Consider the following 6,568-nt stretch of genomic DNA (forward strand, 5'->3'; position numbering starts at 1 on the left):
AATGATCTCTAATCATCAAAGAACATTTCTTACATACCTTATCAACTAAAATATGCTTGCCTAACGGGTTTGACACGTTAATCATAAATTTCATAGACTCAATAGGCATATTCATGCTAGATACCAATTTCATGCACACATATGAATGAGTAGAACCAGGGTCAATAAAGGCAGTAACAGATGTGTCATAAAGAGAAAAAGTACCTGTAATCACGTCGGGAGAAGATGCGTCCTTGCGCGCACGTATAGCATAGGCCCTAGCTGGAGCTCTAGCCTCGGATCTTAGTGTTGTATCTCTTGTTACATTCTTACTACTAGCCCCAATACCAGCATTTCTTGAAGGTCTTCCCTTTGTATCCGTATTACTCAGCCTTCTACTCTGAAATTTTTCTTTCTCAGCCATATCAGGACAGTCCTTGAAATAGTGGTCTTGAGAACCACATCGAAAACAAGCTCTACCCTTACCAAAATAACTTCTACCACACTGTTGGCACTCGGGTTTGGGAGTTCTATCATTACCCACACTAGCCATAGAGGTAGCCTGAGATCTAAAACTCAAATTTTGCTTCTTTCAGTTTCTATACGAATGCCCAGCCAACACATGAGATCGAGAATACACATCTCTAGATTTCTTAGACTGGAATGGAAGTGACTTGCTTATCGGCCTCTTCATTATATCTCTAGCCTCAGCTTCGGCTTTTCTATTTTCCTTGGTCAACTCCTCAGCTTTCCAAGCCTGATCAACGAGCACAACAAATTTTTTTAGCTCAAGTATACCTACTGACACTCTTATGTCTTCATTAAGTCCGTCTTCAAACCTTCTACACATTTTGGCCTCGGAGGATACACACTCCCAAGCATATTTGCTGAGTCTGACAAAATCTCTTTCGTACTCAGAAACTTACATGCGACCTTGTTTCAAATCTAAAAAATCCTTATGCTTTTGACCGATGAATCGCTCATTGATGTATTTCTTTTGGAACTCTTCATGAAAGAATTTCCATGTGACCTTTTCTCTCGGAACCACTGAAATCAGCTTTTTCCACCAATGATACGCCACATCCATCAACAATGAAATAGCACACTTTAAACATTCATCAGGTGTGCAGGACAGTTAATCGAATACCCGGCTAGAATTCTCTAGCCAAAATTTCGCACTTTTGGGATCATCATCGGCATTGGCCCTAAATTCCTCGGCTCCTTGCTTTTGAATTCTATCCATTGGGGTTCTATGAAATCTCATAAATCCTATACCTTAAGGCACTTGAGGCATGGGTTGGGGATTTGGAGGGGCTGGAGGAGGTTGAGCATTCAGGTTCGTTCGAATGAAGTCCGAATACCAGGCATCCATCATGTGGAGAAAGGCTTCTCTGCCTCCTTCTCCTATACTAACATTCATGGGTCTACTATCAGATAGCACTGCTCCTTCAGTGGGAGTAGTCGCGTTACTTTCAACATTATCCACCACTGCTCTATCGGGATCCATTTACCATATGAAAACATATTTTTAAATCGTCATGAGTCGTCACACTATCATAATATATGTATGGAATGTATAACTAGACTCATACACATGCTACATTAGTCCGAGAATTGACTAAACCGTAGCTCTAATACCACTAAATGTAACACCCCTTACCCGTATCTGATGCCGGGATAGGGTTCGAGGCGTTACCGAACTTAAACATAAAAATTCATATAAAACTGAATCATAAAATTTCGTCTCAATCTCAAACTTTGAAATCACATGCAAATTGTCCCTTATAAAAGTCTACAAGACCTGAAACATACATCGGAAGTGATTCGGAACTAAACTAAGAACTTTCAAAACCTTTTAAACACTTAGAAAGTTTTCTTATTTTGGAGAGTCACACGCCCGTGTGGGTAGGCCGTGTGACCACACACGCCCGTGTGGCACGGGACACGCTCGTGCCTCCGACCCTTATAACTCTCTAACTATGACGTCATCAACAAAATAAGGTCACACGGCCAGGTCACACGCCCGTGTGCTTAGGCCGTGTGGTGAATTAAATTCCAAAAACAAAGTGCAAACTTCAAACGGTCTGGGCACACGCCCTTGTCCTAAAGCCATGTCCTTCACACGGCTGAGACACACGGTCGTGTCTTTGCCCGTGTGTTTACTACTGGGAATTCTGTTTTACATAATTAGGGTGCAGGGTACCCACGGCCAGATCACACACCCAAGGGGCAAACCGTATGTCACACACAGCCTAGACACATACCCGTGTGTCTGACCTTGCGGATAATTTCGAGGCTATTTTCCAAGCCATTTTCCACCCTTAAACACTCACACATCCATATTCACTTCATGGCATACAACATGGCATATTTGATTATTCAAACATTCACCTTCATGATTAAACTATGACTTAGCAAAGTCATCATGTCACCCATTCAAATTATCATACTTTCATATGGCATTCCACACCAATTTCATGTTTATTTACCATCTTTACCAACTTACCTCCAAGTTACACATTTCTACCACATTTATTGCATACTTATTAACCATATCAAAATCATCAAACGTACATGCCAATCATCACACTTATCAACCATAAATAACCATAACCATATTTAAGCATCAACATATTTTCATGCATACATCGATAAATAGGGTTACAACCCAGAATAATCAACATGAGCCACCTCTCATGGCCATATACAAAATAATCATGACACCACCATGAGCCAACGCATTTGGCTAATCAATATGACACATAACAAATAGGCCAAGTCCCTATACATGCCATACTCAAAATAATAAGGCTAGCTATACCCCAATTGTTCAATTGATAGTGTGATCGTGCCTCCGACGTCTTCCGATCCCTGGGCTTTCTTGGTGAAACTATAAGAGATGGAAAAGAAAGGGGGTAAGCATAAAGCTTAGTAAGTTCACATACAAATAAAATGTAACTTAAACAAACATAAATCATACATATAATATAACGAACATAATCTTGCGTTTTATCAAAACTCACGAACTTATTTCTCATATGTATATACATGTTCTTACCAAAAGCTCATCATATTTCCTGTCATTCACATGAGTCGATGTACATACCTGTGCCACTTGCACATAATAACTTACTTTCTTGTCTTGATGTAATGATTAAGATCATTCATTGAGCTTCTCTTGAACTACCCGTTGAACACTCGGAATACTATCGGATACATCGAAAACTTGCACCCAAGTGCCCCATATGTAGCTAATGGTACTCCATATCTCAGACCATATGTTGCTCATTTACGAGCTACTCATGGGACTGCTCATACGAGCTGTCAGGTATTCGCAACACATGCCAGACTACCTCGCCATTTAATAAAATATACAAGACCAGTACTTGGACGCCAAAACATGTGTCATACATATCACAAACTTAGACACAAATCAATGAGTTCGAATGTCACAAATATCATGAACTCAGACACAACTCAAAGAGTTCAGAATACATAATTCCTAGTGACATGTCACTTGTATCCTAAACTATTCCTAAGGTTCAAATGGGATTCTTTGATACTAATTCTGTAGAACTTGCTCGTAGCATCGATTTCAATGCTCATAGCACCAATCACATATTCATGGAGAAATTAAAGCATAATTCATGTTACAATTTAGGCAATAAACACATGATACAACATCACATCAAATATGTATCTACTTACCATACATGCAAGATCAAAGCATTTAAAGTATGGTATATGTTGCATTATTTGCAAATGAACTTACCTCGGTACAAAAATGATAGAAACAAGCCTAATCCTCATAAACCTTATTCTTCCCCTGATCAAGACCCGAATCACGTTTTTCTTGATCTATAATGCCAAAATTAACTTTCTCAATACACACATTACTCATATCGACTCATAATATATACTTTGGTAAAATTACCTCTTTATCCATAACTTTTCATTTATTTACCTTTAGTCCCTAGGCTCGTAAAATGAAATGCGTGCAATTTCTTGGTTATCCAAGCCTAGCCGATCCATATTCTGCCTCATATCGACCCATATTTTCCTTTATTTCACATTTCTACTACTTATTCTTACACCTTTTACAAACAAGTCCTTTTTAGGCATTTTCACTAAAAATCACTTAACAAAAAATGTTTATCACACATCAAACATTCATATGCTTCCATTGAACATCAAAATACAACCATGTTACACATAGGTCAAATTTCATGCTTGAACCCTAGAAATGGATAGTTCAAGCTTCAAGGACTTCAAAAATGCAAAGAACATAAAAAACAGGGCTTGGGAGCACTTACAATCAAGCTTGAAAAGTTGAAAACCCTAGCTATGGAACCTTTGTAAAATTCGTCTATGGCTTGAAGAAGATGGACAAGATTTTCACTTCATTTTCCCTTTTTATTCTTTTATTTACCAAATGACAAAAATGCTCTTTCATTCAAATTTTTCCTATTCATGCCCATTTTTGTCCAAATTTTTAGAACTTGGTCTAATTTCTATTTGAGGACCTCTAATCAATAATCCAATGCAATTTCATGCTTAGAGCTTCTAGAACACAAGTTTTGTAACTTATTCAATTTACTCCCTAAAGTCAAATTGGACATCTTAGGCATAGAATTTATTCTTGAAAATTTTACACAAGCATGCAATCATATCATGAACCATCAAATAATCATAAAATAATCATTTCTATTCCAGATTGTGGTCTCAAAACCACTATTCCGGCTAGACCCTAATTCGGGATGTTACAATACTCATCCATAACATACGTAAATTTCTCAGATATAGTACATAATTCAAATTTATTACTCCCTTTTCATCAAATTTCATTTCAACTATGAATTTACCACTTCATTACCTTTCCTCACCCGTTTCATACGCATAACATCAACTATGACTGCAAGCTATTGCATTTAAACATAGTTCTTTTAGAGTCAACTATATGATCAACCATTTCATAAGAAATTACTTACATTGATTTATTCCACCATTTCATGAACATAAGCATGTTACCAATTGAGCACTTACCATTTTAATATATTTCATTAAGATTAAACATTATATAATTCAATCATAAACTTGCACAAGCCTAAGCACCAACAACAACACATGTTAGCATAATTGAATATAATTCATGTGAAATTAGCATGGATAACCATTATACTTGAGCGTGATCCTATTGGATTTATCATCCTTCATAACATATCATATTTTCTATATATCACCATTTCAATAAGTTTCATGCATACATGTCTTAATTCATATTGAACACTTACCATTTCATTTGCATAAAACATAAGACATAAACATAACATTAACCATAACCAGAAGCTAGTGATTAAACATATAACTTAGCAATATCATCACATGGTAAGATATGGCACATAAACATAACATTACTTAAATAATATTTTTCATAATTATGAATATACATACTTCATACCTTTCCATAATATCAAAGTGAATTTCATCGAATCCTTATTGAAGCTTACACAAAGTGTGCTAACAATGGTCGTAACCATCCATTTTCATATTCGATGGTCGTCACCATCCCTTTTCATTAATTAATGGTCATCACCATCCCTTTTCATTAACCGATGGTCGTCACCATCCCTTTTCATAGTTGATGGTCGTCACCATCCCTTTTTATTGTTGATAGTTGAAACTATCCCTTTTCATATTCGATTGTCGTCGATACATCGTTGGATTTTTCTGTCGAGACATAATATGATAATATAACATGATAGCATTTAAAATATAAATTTAAAAAGCTATTTAAAACATAAATTTAAAAAGCTATTTCACATCAAATCTTTGTACTTTTACTATTTCAGCAATTTAGTCCCTAATTGAAAAATTCATCAAAATTACTTAACAAAATGCTTTAATATCAACCAACATTTCAAATTCATCATTTAATAAGTAAAATCACATAGATTCATCAATGACAACCTTAAAAATAAATCGTTTAAATACTTATAGCTTGGTTTATAGAAATGAGGTCCCGATACCTCATTTTCTAAAACCATTTGACTTTAGGGTCTTACCACTTGAACTTAATAAATCATTTATATAACATAAATGATCACATCAGGAACCTTTTTAAAACCATACTCAACTCGTGAATATTAAATAAAAATATTTACAAACTTACTCGTTGGATTTGGTGGCCTTGAAATCAAAGTCTTTGACACCACTGAAAAATGGGATGTTACAACTTCCCACCGTCTAAAACAACTAAGTTGAGGAATGATCTCTCTTCTTTTTCTCAAATCGATTTGGAAGCATTATATGATGCAAGGGAGAGATTTAAGGATCTATTGAGAAGGTGCCCTTATCATGGGTTATCTTTGTGGTTTTAAGTTCAAACCTTCTACAATGGTTTGAATCTCTTGACTAGGCAGTTAATTGATGCAACAACTGGTGGAACACTGAATAATAAAACACTCGAGATAGCTTATGAGTTTATTGAGGAGATGACACTGAATAAATATCAATGGCAAGTTATGAGAACAAAACCGATGAAAACAACTAGTGTTTTTAATCTAGATACAGTTCCTATGTTGTCAAGCCA

The 6,568-nt window shown here is 36.0% G+C and overlaps 1 non-coding gene across 1 annotated transcript; it reads right to left on the reverse strand.

Annotated features, from left to right (window-relative positions):
* Positions 1-6,233: 6,233 nt before the first annotated feature.
* LOC121217307 (small nucleolar RNA R71) lies at positions 6,234-6,340 on the reverse strand. Its single transcript, XR_005913388.1, has one exon. It is a non-coding gene; the product is annotated as a small nucleolar RNA R71 (small nucleolar RNA).
* Positions 6,341-6,568: the final 228 nt, after the last annotated feature.

The sequence above is a fragment of the Gossypium hirsutum genome, chromosome A02, assembly GCF_007990345.1.
Source record: "Gossypium hirsutum isolate 1008001.06 chromosome A02, Gossypium_hirsutum_v2.1, whole genome shotgun sequence".
In the NCBI taxonomy this organism is placed as follows: Eukaryota; Viridiplantae; Streptophyta; class Magnoliopsida; order Malvales; family Malvaceae; genus Gossypium; species Gossypium hirsutum.